Here is a 21731-nt window from a genome sequence, read left to right on the forward strand (position 1 = left end):
ACGAAAGCCAGGAGAGAGTAAAGAGGGGAGGACATAGAAGAGCGAACAGGAAGAGAAAGAAGAGTGTGAATGGAGGGATGACAAACTGAGCAAACAAAAGTTGATGACTCTTGCAGATGTTATGCAAATGGACCCGACACTTATGGGCTGTAGCATTAATACACTTGGAAAAAGAGAGAATATAGTTAAAGAGTACATTGAGATTCCATGCAGAGTCAGAGAGAGCTAGTTGGATGACAAGCAGACAAGAGGAATGGGAAGTGTTGAGGGAGTCAGAAGTTTGAGAAGGAAAGGAGATGTGAGTGTCATTGGCATAAAAGCGAATTAAAACCCACATTTGGACATAATCTCAAAGAAAGGAAGGTGTAAAGGAAGAAAATGAGGGGGTCAAGGACAGAGCCTTGGGGGACAACAAATTGAAATGGGAGGGAAGGGGAACAAGTCTGGCAGTCTGGAAATAAGGGTGCCGGTAGCATCGTACCGGCACCCTTTCCAGACCGCCACTCTTCAACTATGCCTGCAGGTGCCGTTGCTCCCGTCAAGTCTGACCTGCCAGGGGCACTGGCCCCTGCAGGCATGGTTTTCACGGAAGCCCCATCTCCCAATGGGGACTTACACTTTTCGCCGCCTGACGTCCCGGGAGCCGAGCTTTGTAATGTCCCGGTCGCACCTGGATATCAGAAATGGTGTCACGAGTTTGGGGACAACCCACTGGTAGCACCAATGGGTTATCCTCAAACTCGTAATGAGGACCTGTGAAACTTTAAAAGTTTGTTTAGAGAGATAGGAAGAGAAGCAGGGACGAAGAGAGTCAGAAAAACATGGAAGAGAGAGAAGAAAGAACGGTAGCATGATCAATCATGCCAAAATAAGCAAATAAATTGAGTAGAATTAGTGTACAGGAGTTTTTGAAGTGTCCGGTAGTGAGTAGAGCTTTTGGCACATGGAGTAAAGCTGTCTCTGTCGAATGCATTGATGAATGCCAGATTGGTGCAGGGAAAGCAGAGATTTGGAATGAATGTAGTCAGAAATGTGTGAGTGGACAACATGCTCAATAGGTTTAGAAAGAAAAGAAAAAAGAGAAATGGGTTGATAGTTATAAGAGAGAGAGGGAGAGAGGGATCCAAAGAGACTTTCTTCAAGATGGGTAGTATGATAGTATGTTTGAAACTAAAAGAAAAATACAAATAACAAAATAAAAGTGTTAATGAAGGAAGAGAGATACAGGATAGGGGTTGGGAAAACCTTAGAGATAAGGGAAGATGATCATTTTGAAAAGCCATAGGGTGAGCTCTGGAGCAAAATTTAGCATTGTCAGAATCAGAAATAGGAATAAAAGAGGATGAAGATTGGAGAAGAGAAGGAGAAGAGGAAAGAGGGGAAGTAGAAGAGGGGGTTAGGGAAGAGAAGTCTAGGGCAGAAAAGGAGGAAAGAAGAATAGGGTATTGAGAAGGGGGAGAGAGCAGACGGGCAACTAACCAAAAGAGAAGATGAGGTTGAGAAAGGTAAACTTTAGTAAGACTATATGAAATTATGTTTTTTAGACTGAAGAAGAGTCATAGGAGGAGTGAAGATGGGAGAGTGAGAATAGATCAGAGAGGGATTGGGTTTTACTCATGCAACGTTCTGCCTGCTGCAGGGAAGTCCAGAGGGAGAAAAGTTTGGTAGAGTGCCAAGGTGGAAGTGGTTTCTTGGAAGGGATAAAGCTATGAAGAGGATGGAGGAAGTCTAAGGTGGATAAGAGATAAGAAGAATGAAGGGCTACAGCTTTGGCCGTTCTACAGCTTTGGCTGATACATAAGACGAGAAGGTAGACAAAGGTGGCAGCAAAGAAGTGAACAAAGGTAGAAAAGATAAAGGTACAACATTTTGGACCTTATGCTTGGAAAATGAAGATTGATTCATGGGGACAGGTTTGGAATTGATGTGGGGGATGGATGGGAGAAAGAAAAGGAGAATAACACTTGATCAGAGAGATGGAACGGTGTAGCAAAGATAGTGGCGGTGGAAGCGCAGGAAAAGGCTAGATTGCAAGCAGAACCACAAATATGGTACAGAGGAGATGATAGCGGAAAAAGATCAAAGGAAAGAAGCAAGGGAAGAAGAGGACAGGAAGAATAAGTAGATGTAAGATGGGAAGGTTAAAATCGCCAGAAGAAAAAAGGGGGAGGGTGAAAGGAGAGTAGAAGAAAGAGGAGTGTCCAAGTCATCGCAGAATAAAGCTATAGGCATGAATATAAGGAGAAGGTAGCGAAAGCATTGAGAAGGAAAAGAAAAATATGGTAAGGAGTAGTGCAGAAAACACCCATGGGTAGGATGAAAGGGGGTAGAGTGGTAGGAAGGAGAAAAGGAATGCATAGTGGGAATTGAAAGAAAGATAGAGAGAAGAACATAGAAGTCCAACATGTCCAAACTGGGAAAAAATGGGCAGAGGAATCAGCACTTTTGGGAATTGCCAACCTAAGGAATGGACACCCAGGGCGAGGACGGCCAGAAAAGTGCAAATATGTCGGAAGAGGAAGTGGAACTAAAGTGGTAAGGTCGGTTGGGAGATGCTAACAGCCCAGTTAAGGGCCTGATGTTGAGGGCTTCAGGGTTCTGGGGAGAGCGAGTGCAAAACCTGCACGGCAGGTAATCCGCTTTATTTTTGTTAATGTTTTTTTTTTTTTACTAGTGTTATGCAGCAGCAAAAAACAGCTTTCTACCACAATGAAAAACACAACCAACTCATTAAAACAGTCAGTAAAATGATGATCCAAAAAGACCAACAATATCACAGATAAATCAATTAACAACTGGCGGCAGTGAACAAGGTCTCCAGCATACATACAACCTTTTTCCAAAAATAGTAAAAGACACAATCCGATGTTTGTGATTGCCTCCATATACAACTCCCATATTAATGGAGAAGGGAGTGAAGGCTCCAGGCCTGCTGCCATCAGAGCAGAGTGTCACAGTGTATCCAACATCCTACAATGGACTAACAATTGTTTGGCAGATTCAATGGAAGTGGAGCCACAGAGGCGGCACTTGTCCATAGGTCTAGGGATGTTGGTATAGGTGCCCACCCCTCCAAGGTTTTGACAGAGTTATTTTTAACATTAAGGTACTCCCAGACCAAGGTATTGCCCACAAATTGTGCAACATAATTCTGGGGGCCGTTCACCCTGGTGATATGATCGGTGAAGAGACTGCTTTTTGCCTTGATGGCCAGGAATGTTACATACTGCTCACAGTAGCTGGCATATACCACGGAGCGCGTAGGGGCTTTGAACCTGGGTTAAGACCAGCACTCGCATGTGGCTGGAAACAAGTTCAGCCACCTGCTTGCCGTTGAAAGAATGGATTGAAAAGCACTATGAGGCATACACGCAACCTTAGACCGGGCAGCTTTAAGGATCATACATTTCAGGATGCCAGCCTCGGCATTAACTTGTCGCCAAAATAAGCCTAAAAGGGAAAGCTTTAGTCTTGCCCTACAGCAGAAGGTGCTGAGTTCCAGAAAGATGGATTCAACAGGTGCGTGCAGGGGTAATCGAAACAGCCTCTTTAAAAGGAGGGATTTGATTCTTACCATCCCCTTCTCATTACCGAGGTGCCATCCAATGGCACCATACATGATGATGGAGCTTGCCTTAGCCAGGCATAGCTGTAACAAAGTGCCAAAGGAGTAGCTGCCACCAGTGTGAACCTTTTCTCCCCAGAGATCCGATAAGCTGGGATCACCTAAGTTTAACTTGGGTGAGATGGAAGTCGCTGTGGAGGCCCTTATCAAGTGGATTCCAAGGTATTGGTAAACATTTACCACCTCCAATTTGACCCCTTCCCGGTGCCAAGGAACTGTGGTGTGAGCTGTATCAGCAGCAGTCCGTAAGGCAAGGAGGGCTGGTGAGAGGGGCTAACAGGTCAGTTCACAGTCTAATGTTGAGGGCAGCAGTGAACCTGGGAGAGTGAGCACCCAACCTGCACGGCAGGGGAAGCACCTACCATGCGAGTTGTATTAGCTGCAGCAGCCCAGATGGTGAGGAGGGCATGTGGGAGGGGCTAACAGCCCATTTCAAGGCCTGATTTCGAGGGCAACAGGGAAGTGGGAAGAGCGTTCACCTTTCCTACACGGCAGGTGAAGTATCTTCTGTGTCAGCCATATTAACCACCCAGATGTTAGTGAGGGTAGAAGAGGGGCTAACAGCCCAGTACAGTGCCCTATCTAGAGGGCAACAGAGAACCGGTGAGAGTGAACGCCCAGTCTGCATGGCAGGAGAAACACTTTTGGTGTTATCCATATCAGCAGCAGCAGTTCACAGGGTAAATAGCGTAAGTGTTAGGGGCTAACAGCCTAGTTCAGGCCGTATGTAGAGGACAGCAGGGATCCTGGGATCCCACTTAAATACAAAATGAAGAGGAGTGAGATGTGAGGAGGGAAGACCAAAGAGTAAAGCAGAACACAAGTCAAGTGAGGAAAACATAGAGGAAGTAATATTAGGTTTAGCAGCATGAATGGAAAGGTGGAAGTGAATTGTATGTACATTAAATAGAAGAACGTGGCAAGTGCAGACAATCAGAGGTTTATGTGAGGCAAAGGATAGTGATGAGTCAAAAATGACCACGAAATTGCAGGCAGAAGACAAAAAAGGTAGAAGGGAGGGGGAAAGGCGATACCAGAAAGGCGCCCGGGGGAGCCCCTTTGGCGCTTTGAAATAGTTTCAAGGCACACTTTGTAACCTAACTATTCTTAACATAGCTGGGAACTGCTTCCTATTTACTTCCCGCCTAAACCTTTCCCTTTTTTCAAACCCAACTTCCATTCTTGCCCAGAGCATTTCGAACAGCCTCTGAGTTCTGTGTTTACCAACTGAACAAAGCTATTGTTTCTCACTACACTTTTAATTTAAAGTACAATTGTTGGAAAAATCGATTAGGTTAGAGCAATAGCCACTTTTCCTGCAGCAACATCAAGGAGAGTGCCCTTCATTTAGACAGACAATGAACATAAAGATGGGATAATGAAAATCAATTCCTGTTTGTAATATTGTTGTGTAGGTTGCCTAATTGGTAGTTTGAATTAGAAGTCAATAAAATGGTATTTAATGCAATTACTTAATTACAGTGGAAACGGAGTGCATTGCTGGGTAGCCGCAGAGGAGCAATGAGGGAGAGGGAGCCATATTCTGGTCACAATATTGTCTAGAAAATGCCCTGGTCAAAAATGTTAAGCAGCTTTCAGAACTTTCAAGATGATCAGAACACTTCTTGTTCCTCTTGATGCAGTGTTAGTGGGGGGCATTTAATTTCATTGGTGAAATCACATGGTGCAGACGATATTACACTCCATCGCCGTCTCTTTTTCTCTCTGCACCTGCTGCTCTCTTTGTCTATCTCACAGTATTTCTATCCCCCTAACCCTCTGTCATTCTGGCACGCATAGCATAGACACAATTTCTCTGTAACATGGACACCTGCATTGCAATGCCTCTCTTTTTTATTCAAAAACGCAAACTAACCGCTCTCACTGTCTTCCTTTTACTCTTCCAGTCTCCCTCTCCATTAGCTTTTTTATGTCCCCCCTTTAATTCACCCTAGACCTCTAGTTCTCCCGCTTAATCTCTCTCTTTATATATTGTGTGTTCTTTTTCAAACACACCCACCCACGCTGGCCCTCCTGGCAATCTTTTCCTTCCTCTCCCAATCGACTTCCACAAACAAGAAAGCTGTCTCTTTGAGGCACTATACGATAAACGTGATGAATGGAATCATACGATATGCACAGACAAAATGGCCTCAGCATTAAAAACAATTTCCTTCCTTAGAAGATCCCCATGGCTGATGCGCTGCAATGCAGGGTTGTTTTGCTTTACCTACCTTTTCATTGGGAGCTGTGGTATTGGTGGAGATGCTCTTCGAAGCAATGAATGTACCATTATGCAAAATAATCGCTGCAATACTGGATGATATGTTCTGTTCTAAACCTCCTTTTACAAACACTGTGGCACGTGAATGGCACCGGAAAGTTGTCCTCTTTCCCTCTTGTCATATTTTTGGAGGAAATTAGCACAATTAGATTATTCGCGGAACTACAGAGCTGGGTGCAGTTCTCCTCTTTCTTTTATGAGAAAGGCGATTATAAACATACATCAGGCCCGAAAGTCTGCTCGCGCAGTGGCAGTTTGGCAGAGCAGAACACCTCCAGTCACCTCTTCCCTCGATTTAACAAAAGGAATAAGGGAGCATATGGCCAAATCCAGCAACGACGGAAAACAACGTCTTGGCCCAGAGGCAGTCAGGAGAGTGACTATGATCGCAGTTTGCAAGCGCCTGTCTTTTACATATAAAATTAACCAAATGTTTTATTAACAGCCTCTGCCTAATATTGCACTCTTCATTTAAATGTGGAAATTATTGTAAGAGCCGAACAGCTTGGTTTTAATTTTGTTTATTTTGACTGTAAAATGCAGAGAAAAGAAGCAGGCGATAAGTGTGAATTGCTCCCACAAAGCCTGCGCACGAACGGCTCAGCGTGGCCCTACGCGCAAAGTTTCCAATGCGCACTTTGTTTATTCATGGATTGAAATGTGCATTCCAAGCTGAACTGCAAAAAAAACTGAGCTGTGCGAGGAACGCCCACGACACGTCCCCATGCAAACCAAAAACAGAGCCACAGACTAACCATTCCGCAAACCTCTGCCTCCACCATTGACTCAACACCAAGCACCCCTGCAAACCCGTGCAAGGTCCCCCGTAAGTAACGGGAGTACCCCAGCCAATCTGCTCGAGGCCTCATGCAAGTAATAGCAGCACCCCTGCAAACCTGCGTGAGCTTCCCCGTAAGTAACAGCTTCACCCCTGCCAATCTATGCAATACCCCACGCAAGTAACGGCTGCACCCCTGAGAACCTACGTGAGGTCCCCCGTAAGTAACAACAGAACCCCACCCAATCTGCATGAGGCCCCACGCAAGTAACGGCTGCACCCCTGAGAACCTGCACAAGCTCCCCCATAAGTAACATCAGCACCCCAGCCAATCTGCACAACACCCCATATAAGTAACAGCTGCACCTCTGTGAACCTGTGCGAGGTCCCCCGTAAGTAACAGCAGCACACCACCGAACTTCCCATTGCCCCACGCAAGTAATGGCTGCACCCCTGAGAACCTAGGCATGCTCCTCCATAAGTAATGTCAGCACCCCAAACAATCTGTGCGACGCCCCAAGTAAGTAACAGCTGCACTGAGCCCCCCTTATCTCTGACACCAAGCCCCAGGCAGCCCCATAGGTCCTCAGAACACCCATCAGCCCCTCTCAACTGTGACACCACCCCCAGGTAGCCCCACAGGTCCTCACACCACCCACTATCCCTCCTCACCTCTGACACCACCCCCAGGTAGCCCAAGAGGTCCTCAAACCACCCACCAGACCCCCTCACCTGCGACATCACCCTCAGCCATCCCCAAAGGTCCACACAATACCCACCAGCCCCCCTCACCTCCAACACCACCCTCAGTCAGCCCCACAGGTCCACACACCACCCACCAGCCCCCCTTACCTCTGACCCCACCCCCAGGCAGCCCCAGAGGAACTCACACCATCCACCAGCCTCCCTCACCTCCTACACCACAACTGGGCAGCCCCACAGGTCCACACACCACCACCACCCACCAGCCCATCTCAATTCCAACACCACCCCCAGGCAGTCCCAGAGGTCCTCACTCCACCCACCAGCCCCCTCACCTTTGATGACACCCCAGCCTCGCCCTGCCACATAACCCCCCCCCCCAACAGTCCAATGTTGAACAACAACTTACTTTAACTCCACTGTACTGCCACCAACATGAAACACACTGGCCACATACCCACCCACGGACATACCAACTGGGGGCACTGATGTAGAATCCATGTCTGTAGCTCATTACAGGACTCCCAGTGGCACAGCAACAGGACAGCATAATGCAGCACCAGTGACACAGTGAAAGCACCATGTACATGTGACACAGTGAAGCTATGGAATTCAATGTGATGTATCATTGTGCCCATGTGCCATTGCAATGGCCCAAAGTCCCATTGGTTAATGACCGAGGAGGACACAATTCCAAGACATCACTGATAGGACAGAATCCCATGCAATGTGAGTGCAGAGTAGCAAGTAACAATCAATGAATTAAGGGATTCAGGTAGTAAAGCATAGCATTCCAAGGTCCTGCATCAAACACAAGTTGAACAACCATGTGTCGGCGTGATGTGAAGGGAGTCTGACAGTGTGTGAGCCAAGCAGATGGATGATGTGAACAGCCAGATATAAACTAACTCACATGTGATGATGAAGCATTCCAGTGGCAGATGTGTAATATGACATGAGTCCACCCCCTGGCTGGTACCTGATGTGTGTTGGTGGGTGGCCATGCATTGGGAGGCAACCCCCCACCACAACTGCACAATTGATGAGTGTATGACACACATCCACAGTAAGGTCCCCAACCCATGTGACAGTCACAGAACAAATGCATCAGGAAATGAAACTAAACAAAATCCAGCACATGAACAAACAGACATTAACACTGTGAACTGTATAAATAGGCAGCAGGCTCGATATTCTCACAAGACATCCTCCAGGGCAGACTCCATTCATCATCCTTCACTTGGAGGCAGGCTGCTGTCTGGTCCTGGACAGCTTGCAGACTCTTCTTCAACCTCCACACCTCCTCCATACCCCTGCACACCTCCTCCAATATAGTATGGCAACCCGTCTCAGTATCCTTCCCTCCATCACCTCTGCCCTTGCCCTAGCAACACGTGCCATCCTCGGCCACTGCCTCTCCGCCATCAGCTGCCTCTTTAAGTACATCCATATGCACCACAATTTGCGAGTGCCTGCGCTCCTCCTGCCAGGTGACCGAATGTTGCTGCCCTGCATGCCTCCTCGATATTGATGGGCCCTGCAAGGATTGCCCGACGCCTCTCTATATTGCTGCAGCCTGGCCACGCGTACACTGCGCAAATACTGCCACTGTTTGTAGGTTGTACCACAGGGGTACAGTGCCAGTATTGTCCTAATGTGCCAGCTGTCCTGCTAATACTTGTTCCTGTGCAGGTGGCAGGTCAGGCACAGCGACCACCACCCCTGTACTTGCTGGGAATTCCACCTGAGGCAGGGACGTGCTGACCACCAGACTGGGCGGTGTGGGTTGGCCATTGGAGTAGAGGGGGCCGTGTTGGAAACTGGCAAGGAAGGCCCTCCCAGAAGATGATTGTGGCACATAGCAGGCAGTCAAGCAGGAGGCACCTGAATATGCCACCGCACACAGTGACCACCCAAGAGCAGCGCACATGCGAGCTGGCCCAGGTAGAGGGCCACCAATATGTGATGCTGTGAGTTCTTGGAACGCAAAGCTCACACATCATCACGAATCAAGGCAGTCTGCCGTGCAATCCCACCCTGCAGGGCATGCGTCATCTTAGGCGTGATCCCTGTGGCCCCAAGGGGGGGGGGGCACGGTCTATGTGTAGGCATCCACGATGGTGGTCATTAATGCATCAGATGGAATAGGGACAGGGGGTTGGGCAGCTCCCTCCATAGTGCACAGTGCACCATCTAGGCAAGGCAATAAGAATTTTAGTGTCGATCGAATGAAGCTGGGCTACCATATTTGAACATTCCCCAGGTATAAAGCACCAAGAGAGTTATCATGCATGAAGACCGAGATAGATCCATTACTCGCACATTCTGATTGAATCATGGAACAGCACGTAGTAAGAATGCCCCAATCCAGGCATACGATGAGATGAATATGGTGAGACGAATATCAGGACTCATCATCTAAGTGGTGTTCAAGCTGTGTTTGATTTCAGCAGAGTTGAACACATGGGTTTGTAGAAATCAATATTCAACATAAAGTGGCTGAAACTCCAGTGAGACAGCAAGACACACTGGAATTTGGGACCTTGGCGACTATGTCTATGAGTAAACCACTTTTATCAACATGAAATTTGTTAGGCCACTTAATTGGCCGAATCCAGGGGGATAATGTTTTTAGTCTCAATGGAGCAACATGGGAATGTGTTTCTAAACAGTTCCCACCATATGGTTTTATTATAGTTAACTGGATTATCTTTAGCAGCATCTGATGCATCTGCGTGAAATCAGTGGTTTGGTTATCTGTGATGCCGATCGACTGATGGAATTTGAAAATCCTACTCTGCTGCATTAATAGTAAGTAGTGGGACTGTTGAAGATGGAACAGATCTTACTGTCCATAGTAGGAATTTGGCTCAGAGAGAGAGGGAGCTCTTTGCTCATGGCGTGCTTGTGCCTATTCTCGTTTTCAGGCTTCTCTGAATGTATACCTCTGGAGGATTAAGGATTAGCTCTACAGTTGAAACTATCCCCATAAATTGAGTTTGGAGGTGAGTGTGAACTAGTATAATTCCTAAATATTTACATACACAACTGATCTGTCTCTAGGAAATTAAGAGGTTGGGTAGTAATATGTTGTGCACTGTTTTTTTTAGATTTTTACTGGAAGACATCTTCCATTGAACAATGTTATTCAGGCTAGGCAATATTGAAGACCTACCCATATCCTGAAGAAGGTCGAGAAATGCAAGGCTAACATTGGAAAGGCCTTTTTGGAACGACCAAAACATATGTAGATTGTGTTAAAAAGCTGAGGAGCTATTGAACAGAAATACATACTGTTAGTTTATATAGGTGTAGTGAAATGATACACTGATGTGTTTTTATGAAGGGCCTTAGAAACATTTTTTTCTGGTTAAATTTAACATTGGATGCGTATGTGTAAGATTGAGCATGTATGGTGGAATTCATTTAATGATGTCTATTGTATTTGGATTTATGTGCTCTATGAGCAAACAGTGTGGATTAATTTGATTTAAAAAATTGATAATAAATTTAACTTGTTGAATCTTTTTTGTATGATAATGTGTGGTTAGTAATATCTATCCAACCTCATTGCCGAGGTCAATTTTTTTCATTACTGCATCCTGTGTGGTGGGCATGTACCGTGGCACATGTTGGTGTGACAGTACAGATCACCCACAGGGTATTCTCCTGTTGCATGGGTAGGAAATGTGACACCTGCATGTACTGTTGTATTCTAAATTCTTGTGGCGTGTCACTCTGCACTGCTAGACAGGTACACGCGATAGATGATGATCAATAATCTCAGGGGAGTTGCATGTTCCATTTTTCAACTGCCCCTATGGGATGCCTTGTCATGATGCGTAGTTGAGCTGTCTTTCACCACGCCTTGTGGTGTGCCCCGAGTGAAGGTGCATAATTGCCCACATACCACAACCCCGAGTTGAAGGCATGATGTTGGTGATACGACAAATGAAAGTAGTAAGGGGTTACACCATTCACTACATGGTGAACAAAAGCTGATGGTGGGATGTCATGCAGAGGTTGCCATCCATGCAATATGACAATCCCATGGCCCTAGATGTGAAGGTCATGGGCAGCATGAATGTCAATGAGTGTGCCTGGCTGTATTCCATTCAAAGTATGTCCATTATAGTTGTTCAAACATTTCCACCGACTTACATTTTAAGGCACATGTCTTGTGCCTGAGGCCTTCATGTGTCATTCAGTTGATATTTGACAGGCACAGACCTTGTCAATTCCATCATTGTGCTGTGCTGTTGCACAGACAATGACCTTTCTGTGAACTGGATACGTGCACACTTCCCCACACACGTGTCATGTGTCTAATAAGGTCACACATGGCAGCTGCAATGCACACCCAGATGCTGCTTGATGGCTCTGTTGCTACATGTGCAATGTGATGGGTATTTGATGCAGTGCTGGTTCACAGTTCGAACATACATGACCATGAACTATTGAACCAGCATTGAGGGATGATGTTCATATACAGGGCTGCATTGCAAACAAAAAAATCTGAACCTGAGGCATTGCTGTAGGGACTGATTGTTGCACATACAAGCCACTCATGGTTCTTGGATGACCTTGATCACTATGTCCAAATACTGTGTCTCAGGATATGTTCTAGGCGCTGCACATTTGAACATACACACCCTCCCCACCTGCATGGTTGGAGTGTGAGGAACAGGGCAGGGCCATGCCACTGAAATGCGGATGACATGCAGCTCCCAACCAAGCGTCACCCCCTGCCTTCCTCTCATCCTCCATCGTACATTACTGCCCTTCTGCTATACAAGCATGGTGTACTGCTACCAATCTCTGCCTCAGTTTCACAGGGAGCCTACTCATTAAGACCACTGCTCCTCTTTTCCTCCCGCACTCTGGCTGCTTTCCATGGATCCATTCCCCTCACCCTCTTGTGGGTCAATGGACCTTGTTGCCATCTTTGAATCCTCTCTCCGTTTCTCTTTGCATCACATATCTTGCATAGAAGGCCCACTTTCAGCTGCACCTCCTCAGAGACATTATTCCTTTGCTCACTTTCCCCCAGGACCACAATGTGTCCAATTCTCTGTTCCAATCCTGATTTGTGTGTCATGTGTTGACCATGGTGGTGCCTGTGTACATGGGTGGCTGACTGTTGCCATGTGATATCCTTCAGCATTACAATGTCACATGTGCAATATCTTTCACTGGTATGTGTGGTGACATGACAGTTGCATGGACCATCATTGGATATTTATGCCACTTTTGTATGTCAATGTGTCAACTAATGATATGGATAGAACCGGAAGGGGGAGCGACACTAGTCAGCAAATGCCATGCATCCGTTGCTTACGGCTCATAGTGTCGGAATGCACAATGTCTGATTCCTCCGTGTACCGCCATTTGTTGTTTGAATACACTTTGATGCACATGTGCATTTGTGTCTCAGTGCACATGGCTCAATATGTCTTTCTCTCTCCATGTGTAGGTGAGGATGCACCAGATGTAGAGGAAGGGGCCGATGAGGATGAAGAGATAGTGGTGCAACAGACCACAAAGGGAGGACGTTGTGTAGTATGCCATGAGAACCCACTGGTGCTCAAGACCACTGCCTCAGTCATGCTGCAGACTCTTTGGACACTTCAGACTCAGCTGGCTTTGATGCTGAACCAGATGTCTATGACTCAAAGAGGGTGAAGGTGAGTACCCCAATGGGCAGGTGAGATGGGGTCTGTGAGTAGTTTCAGTTTCAGCCAGGAGTTCAGCAGGGGAGATGAGGAGCGAAAGCAGAAGAAAAGAGGAATGTTTCGAAGTGCTTCCGGAACCAAAGAGGGTTCTCTTCAAGTTTCTGGACGGCAAGGAGACTGTTCCAGAGGGAGGCCCCGGCCTAACACAGAGATCTACCACCAACTCGTTGCTTGAAGAAGTGACTGACCCTGAGGGAGTTGGAGGTGGATGAGTGAAGAGCTTGAAAAGGAAGATTTTAGGAAGATAGAGTTGAAGGTATTGTGTCCCCAGGCCCCAGTAGGCCTTGTGGACAATGCACAGGGTCTTGAACTTAATCCTCACAGCCACTGGGAGTCCATCACCGACCACCAGCCATGCTTACATGTCCTGGTATCATAATTGGCACGATCACTGGGGCAAGAGGCACTACATCCCTGTGATTGTGCCAGTGATTGGGACCTGAAGGATGCACATTCCTACCCTGTACAAATGAGGCTGTCTGGGACTGGGAAGGTGTTTTATGTTATTACTGGACCTTACAGATTCTGACCTCCCCTATAAAGTTTATTGAAAAAAAAATTATGGCACCATAACAAGGGTGAAACTAGATATGCAGTTGTCTGCAGCTTTGAGTACTGTATGCTCTAGGTTGAATGAAATGTGCAGAAAAAAGCACTGCCCTGCAGGAGAAAAACTATTTTCTAGAGCAAAAGGCTTGCTCTTGATCTAATTTTCATACCCAAAATTATTTGTTCATGTGGCTCTGAAATAGAGATGACTATACGGTGATGGCTAATGGGTGGTGCTCTAGCATGTGTGACTTTGCTCAAGTGATTTATTTCATTCCATCGCCCTTGAAGGCCCAGGCTCCCTACTCCTAGCAGGTATTATCTCAATGCAGATTCCGTATGCCCAGGTGACCTTTACTGTCCAGTCTGTTCTTGACCTAGGGAGGGCCTAAATTACATAAGCCTTATCACTCTAACTCACTTGGGGAACATATACGTCACCAAGGTCGGTAGTTTGATAACCCTAATGTGCCTTTTCTCTAGATGACTGTCTTTCAACCTCTAACCTTAATCTTCTCTCACTGCCCATGTCTCCACCATCCCAATCCTGTCTCTCTCTCTCTCTCAATCTCTGCCTTCCTACACTCTGTCTCCAGCCCTTATTATGATCTCCCTTATGAACACTTGACTCGTAAACTCTCTCCTAATCCTGTTAAACTACCACCTCTAGGGATATAGTACCTTGCTCACCTTCCAGAGATATAGTGCTCTGCTCACTAAACAATACTCTGGTATATAGTGTCCTACTCAATACACGCCTAATCCCATTGCATCTATCCATCCTAACGCATGTCTGTTTTCTGTTTTACTCACACACTCACCCACATGCATGCAAACAGCCAAAATGTATACCACTCTCAAAATCCTAGCAGCACTTTCCTTTCACTCTCTACAGAACACTTCAAAACACTCTTATCCAAATCCTCCTCCATTTGCCTCACACTCCTCACACTCCTCTCTGGTCCTTTGGTTTTCCTTTCTTCTCTTCTGTACTCACCCACATACTGACCCTGCTGGCTTATTATAGCCTTTCCATTCCTGTCTGGAAGCTTCTATTGGTACAGCGTCCTTTCATTGCAGGATGTTAAGTTGCAGGGCTTTTTACCACAAACTTTTCAATGAAAAAAACCCATCAGATTTTTTGGGGGGTTAGAAAATTATATATATGGGATGTGGGAGTTTGGGAATTGATAAAAATTGAAAGGGAATGGGGGAACCACCCCAAAAATAATTTGAAAAAAATTAAATGGGTTTATTCGTTAACAAATTCACAGTGAAAAACCCCACGAAAAAACATCCCACAATGAAATGACATGAACCCTCTATCCACTCCCATTGGCTTCCAGAGTCCCAAGGCAAATCTCTCAAAGCTACCCCCAACTTCTCACCCCACTGCCCCTTGTGGGCTGGAATTTGCTAATGAGCTCTTCTTAACAGGCTTCATCCCCACCCCCTTTTCATTCTCCACTTCTTTCCAACCTTGAGGTGAGGTCTCCTGCATCCTTTGTTCTCTGGTTAACTTAAGGATCCTGTACTTTACTCTCCAGATGGGATTTTGGGGGTTTTTACATGGTCTCTCCAACTACTGTACATTTTCCCACATGTTCCAGTTTTGCTGCTGCTACTCCCTCCTTCCACTGCAGTGGCTCCGGGGACCCTGCGTGGAGATGTTTTTTTCTTTGGTTCCTGAAGGAGGAAGTCTGGTCTATTTCCATTTGAATAACCAGTGTATTCATTCTGTTCTGGATCTGGGACTTGTCTGTTGAGCCAAAGTGCATTGTGGTCTGTTGTCGCAATTCTTCCTTATGTTATGCTGCTTCCAAGGATACACAATCCATCCAAGGTTTCTGAGGAGTGTGGAGCATGCTGGTTACCGTGGTCTGTGAGTCTTGTGTTGATATATCAGGGTGATTAAAACTCCATTCTTCAAAGACAGAGACCTGGCCAGATAGGATGCTGATAGGTATCCTCTTAGAAGGGGCACCAATGAGCATCCTCTACTCCAAACATACCAGGGGAGACGGAGATACCATTGAATCCCCCGCAACCACTCTCGTGTCCATGGCTCCTTTTGACAGGGTCAGACACATAAGCCTGTCACAAGTATGACAGGTGGCACTTTTCTATAATTTGATTGGGTAGTTAGCAAACACTAAAAAGGTGTGTCTGTTTTTTTAGCTCCAATTCAGTAATCCCATCTACTGTGATTTGATTCCTTTCTTTAAAAATTATGGAGTCTACCAAGAAGAAATTGAACAGTAATTGTATGATTCTTACCCCTCTCTCCGTTTAAGTGGTCAACTATATCTCTTGGTATGAAGGTCACTTGTTGCCCTGTGCCTATGAGATCCTGCAAGTCACAATGCCCCTGAATCAAAATAGAAGCATGCATTTTATCTTCCATAGCTTCTAGGTTACACAGAACATGTGAGTTACTCGATGACTTGTAATGCATTATTTTGAAGTCAGAGATTATATGGACTTGAACTTGGGTTGCCACCATTTAGGATTTTTCTCCCGCTGTTGTCAGGTTTATGTGAGTTGGCATTGGGACTTGTTGGTTTAAAAACAAACTTAATGATGAAATATGGAGTAGGTGTCTCCCTTGTCCCCAGATTCCTTGGTACTAACTCTTTTCAGTGAGCGGCCCTTAGAATATTTTGGAAGAGAAGGAACATTTGTGCTTTTTGAACTCTCATTTATCTTGAATATGTTATTATGTCAGATCTCATGTCTAGGGGTTCACTGTTGAATTGCCCTTTTTTATGTTGTCTGAAATTGTTTTGATGTCTTGGACCCACTTGACTTTAGGAAGCATATGCCCATCTTGGAAAGAGACAAAACTAGTCTTATCTTCACTGAACTCTGATCTCTCTCCTCTCTCTCTCTCTCTCTCTCTCTCTCTCTCTCTCTCTCTCTCTCTCTCTCTTCTCTCTCTCTCTCTCTCTCTCTATGGTAACTTTCACAATTTTCTGCTTGTTGATATTCACCATTTTGTTGTGCTTCCAGTTGTTTCAGGGGTAGGTAGGCATTGCTAGTGGATTCTTCTGTTTATTTATTCAATGTAGGGGTAGGTGTATGCAGAATAACAGAACCTCAACATTTTTCCCTTCCTTTATACATTTTTGTTGGATCACAGTTCCTTTGTTCATAACCTTTGAGAGTGGTTGGCCCACCCTGCGGGTTGTTTTGTGGTGAACTGGAAGTATGAGGCACAGGTTAGGTCCTCATCACTTGTCCAATATTCTTGGTATATTGCTTGACCTGTTCTTTGAGTTTAGTGTAATGTTTCTCTACTTTCCGGCTCTGGGGATGTCTTTGTTCATGCCTCTGTTCCTACCTAAATAGATAACTCTTCCCCCCTAGGAAAGGAACTTGGGTAGTTTTGAAAATTTCAATTGTAGAAGTAATTTCTAGGTCTTCACTCGCCCTGGTACTGGGATTTATCTGTCTAGAAAATAGGAGGAAGGAGGGCATTGCTGTGTTAATTTTGATTAGTATTTCCCTGGGAACCAGCTCTTGCATTTAATTCTCTCACTGTGCAAGCGTGATGTATATGCTATCCACAATAGGCTTAGAACAAAGGGCCTGTGGACTAACGCATGGTCCATTCTGAGTTAGGTCAGTATTTTGAAGGCAAGGTAGAAGACAGCTGCTTTGGGTCTTTGCAAAGAGTCTCTGCTGTCTGCTATTTAATATAGCAGAAGGGGAGAATTGTTTACTGCATCTCCAATTCCAAGGGAGGAGTGCCTTTCAACTCAGTTACCTTAATGTTGGTGTAGGCCTCTGTTTTCTGGTTGCTTTCTTTGTTTTTCAGAGGCGTAGGGTTTTGTGCCTCATAGTTCAGTGTAGCCTGAGTGATAATCCACTCCAACGATCTACAGTGCCAGAATCCGAGCATGAGTCACCATGTATTACAGGAGGAAATGGTTAGATGTGGTCTTGAAATCTTGATTATTGTCATCTACCTGCTGTGAAACCTAAAACAAATGCATGCTTAGGTTCCTGGGCAAAGTCTGCAGGAGACGGATACACTGCAATATGCAACCTTGCATTCTTGTTTCAGATTTCTGTTAGTGGAAACATATTTGATGCTTTACATGTGGAGAATTTTTAAGGCTGTTGGTCTTCCAGCCTTGCAAAGGAGATTCTGTGAAGAATGCCCATTTCACATATTCCATTTTGTTTTCATCGCTCTTTTTTCCAACTGGTACTTGATGTCACTACTTGGTTGCATCTTCTACGAGGGTACAGTTGTTGCAAACACTTGTAAAGGCTTGGGTTTATTGTGATTTCTGGTGCTTCAGGATATGGGACACTAGACCCTAACTCACTCTCAGTTTTCAAGGAATTGGGTTCACCCTCAAAACACCCCAATTAAATGTGGTCCCTATGGAATAGATTTCAATTACTTTATTGACTATGGCAGACACCAGTCATGGGACATGTTAACCCATGTTCAATGTAAGATGTCTATAGCTTCCTGAGATCCCAAATTGCAGGATAATGTCCTAATGTGGTAATATTACTTAGGGTTTCAATTTTAATTAAAAAATACATAAAATGCATGTGTCCCTACTCCAAAATCCCTCTCGGGTAATCTGGTCCAACTGTGGGAAAAGACTCTGCATTTAGAGCAAGCAGAGTCAGACCCTTTAGAGATATTTCCCCACAGCTACATTCAGTTGGACTCCAATCTGCTTCTCTCCTTGTAGAACCTTATCTGATGGGCTCTTTTGCTTCTTTGTTTTCCCAAACCTCTCTTTTCTTCCTATGTCTTTGTGTTTAAATAACCTGAAAATACCACACCTAACAGGGAAGATAACTGAATCTGATATTGCTCTGAGTATTTGATTAGTCTCTAGACCCCATATGGGAAAATGATACATTGCACATCCACTTATCTCCTATTGCCTCTTTCACATAAGAAGGCTTGTTTAGGAGTGTCTGTTTTAATATCTGGTTTCATTTAATAATACACTCTCCTCTCATCATCGAATGCCACTGTATAATTTGAAAAGGGGAGGTTAAAATCTACTCCTGCTCCCCCATCCCTCAGATGCATGAACAGGAAGAAGAGCAGAAAGGATAGGGAACACACTCGCCACTCTGCAACAATCATACATTCATCAATGGGTGACAGGTATGTTGAGAGATACCCACTCCATCAGTCTTTCAGCACAAAAACAACACAAACTTTGCCCAGAGTGAATGAAGAGTTTCTGGATGCTGTCAGAGATACTTCAATTGACAGTCTTGACTAAAGCGCTAAGAAGACATGCTCAGTGCCATTAGGGACCTCATGACATAACCACGTTAGACATGAAAAACATGTGCCATCCGCACACTGAACCACTAAAACACGTGATTACATTAAGAACACGGATGCGCAGTTCTGTAGTTAGAGGACAGAAACATGTACATACTGTCATTCCTTTTATTATTTTGTCACTAGTCTAAATGCAACAATACCGCCATGCAGAAACTGCAAAATGCAAGAGTTCCTTTTGAAAAGCTTGCAGATGCTTACATGTAATCAACCCTTTGGAAAAGCAAAAAGTATTTGGACCAGCTAACAGCGCTATAACTAATTAATTCATGCATTATAAAATGGCATAGTGGAAGCCATGCCTGCTTTCAGGAAATTACAACAGCCAAGTACACTTGTCTCAGTGAAGTGGCACTGGGACTGCAGAAACAACGGAATGCACCTCACAAATCCAGGCTCTCAGCTAATGTCTTGTGCTGAGATAACATTCCCCACGTTAACCGGCAGTACACTCTGGTAAACAACCATTATCAATTCTTCAATAAAATACAAGTAATTCAGAGCTGAAAAAGTCCAGGGTGTGAAGCAGCACATGTGGTTCAGCAGAACTGACAGCAAGCCAAGACCGTCTTTGGGAACAAAAGCCATTTTCGCAAAACCCAGGCATGATTTGACACACATTGTAACAGAAGGTTTGCATGTTGCATTTGAAAGCGGGTGTACTCAAACGCAGTGGTGGTTCACACATAATTATGATGCAGGAGAGACAGTTACTTTTCGCTTTGGGAAGACACCTTTCGAGCTGGGAGCAAATGTTGTCTCAGGCCTGGAGACCTCAGCTCTAGCTAATCACTGTTCAAGACCCCAGAGGTGTGGAGCTCTGCACACTAAACCGATGGGAAAACATTCACACTGCAACATTGTAGAAACTAGATAATTGGGGAACAGCCAGACCAGCCTCTGACACTGTAGGATCAATGAAAGTAACCTGTAGAAGTGAGCTATATGTAGCCTATCACTCAGCAACCAATCACAGGTGAGATAGGTTCTGGGAACTGGCCCTAGCTGTGATGTCAGCAGGACACTGTTGTCTTAGAAAAGAGCCTACAGCCAGGCTCTCTGTGAGTGTGCCTGGACCTTTCTTCCATGCACAGATCCAGGTGTGTTTTTGGCCAAAATAAACCACAGTTTGAACTTGCTGTTTGTTTGGTACTCTGCATTCCTTTTTGGCAAAGGGAAGGTGTCTATCTATCTATCTATCTATCTATCTATCTATCTATCTATCTATCTATCTATCTATCTATCTATCTATCTATCTATCTATCTATCTCTATCTATTATATTTTTTATATAGAGCCCTATCGCCCATAGGCCTCAAAGCGCTCACAAAAACAGACAGCAGAAAACTGAAGCTCAGGTGTTAGAAAGAGGAGAGGACTGTTAGGTTTCTCCAACATCAAACAGATGTGTCTTAAGAAGTTTCTTGAAAATGGCAAGCAAAACACTGTTTTTAATCAGGAGGGGCATAGAATTCGAGATCATAGGAGCCCAATGAACAAAGTTTGTGCCACCTACTCTTTCCCGGATTTTACGTGGTTGTCGTAAATTCTGTTTGTCATTAGATCGCTAATTTCTTCGAACAGGGGCCTTGATACATTTTTTATGCTAGATAGCTAGGGGCGCTGCCGGCTAGACACTTAAAGATCATAATGGAGCAATTAAACTTAATCCGCAGTTGGACTGGTAACCAGTGAAGTTTTCTTCTGGCTGCTGAGATTTTTTTCCCCGACGATTCAATCCAAAAACAGCCCTAACCGCACCATTCTGTATGGTCTGTAGTTTAGTGATGTTGCCCTTTAGAAGTACCCATCAGAAGGCTATTGCAGTAATCGAGTTTCGCATTAATTATGGCTCCTTCAATTAGAGCCAGGGTTTGTTCAGTTAAATATGGTTGGATTTGCCATATAAGATTAGTGTAGAAAGCACATGTGGATTTAAGTAGTAGACATGTTTCTTGTACGAAAGATGCGAGTCCATGAAAATACCCAAGATCTTAACATGCTCCGAGACTTCAATGAAACTATTATTAATCTTAAGTTTCTTATATTGTAGATCTAATTTACCTATTTTCTCAGGAATGCCAAGTATTAGAAGTTCAGTTTTTGCTTCATTAAGCACAAGAGAATTACCCTTACAACTGCAGCCATTCTTGGTCCCAAAAACAATTTAAACCAGTTGGTAGCTGAGGGGGAACATCTACTAGTTATTCCCAGTCTCTTGGCCAGGAGATCATGGTCAATAAGATCAAACGCCGAGGAGAGATAAAGCAGCATAAGCAGGGCAGTATTTCCTTGTTCAATAATGCTGGCGATATTTGCCTGGAGATCCAGAAGAGCAGTTTCGGTTCCATGCTTAGCCCTAAATCCGGACTGATCATTAGCCAATAGATCATTTGTTTCTATACATTTTTGACATTGTAAGTAAGCAATCCTATCAATAATCTCAAGCAAAAAAGGCACATTTGTTATGGGACTAAAGTTACCAGGAATTGAGGGGTCAAGGTTTTCCTTTTTTAGAAGGGGCGTAATCCATTCTTCTTTTAAGTCTGCTGGAACATAGGCCTCTTCAAATGACTGGTTAACACATTGCACCACCCAAGGAGCTAAAGTATCTGCGTAGTCCTTAAATAGTTTAGCGGGGAAGATATCCCCTTGACAAGAAGATAGCCTTAATTTATGGATAACCTCCAAAACCTCTGAAACAGAGACCCTTTCAAAAGAGAAAAAATCTGG

At 44.8% G+C, this 21731-nt stretch overlaps 1 long non-coding RNA gene across 1 annotated transcript in view; it reads left to right on the forward strand.

Annotated features, from left to right (window-relative positions):
- The window catches only part of LOC138481711 (uncharacterized), a 368061-nt gene that overhangs the window by 228160 nt on the left and 118170 nt on the right, over positions 1–21731 (forward strand). The window contains exon 2 of the long non-coding RNA XR_011274349.1: positions 12863–13073. This is a non-coding gene — a long non-coding RNA (uncharacterized lncRNA). The remainder of the gene's footprint in view (positions 1–12862; positions 13074–21731) is intronic.

Source organism: Ambystoma mexicanum, chromosome 5p, assembly GCF_040938575.1.
Source record: "Ambystoma mexicanum isolate Mex_15411 chromosome 5p, UKY_AmexF1_1, whole genome shotgun sequence".
Lineage (NCBI taxonomy): Eukaryota > Metazoa > Chordata > Amphibia > Caudata > Ambystomatidae > Ambystoma > Ambystoma mexicanum.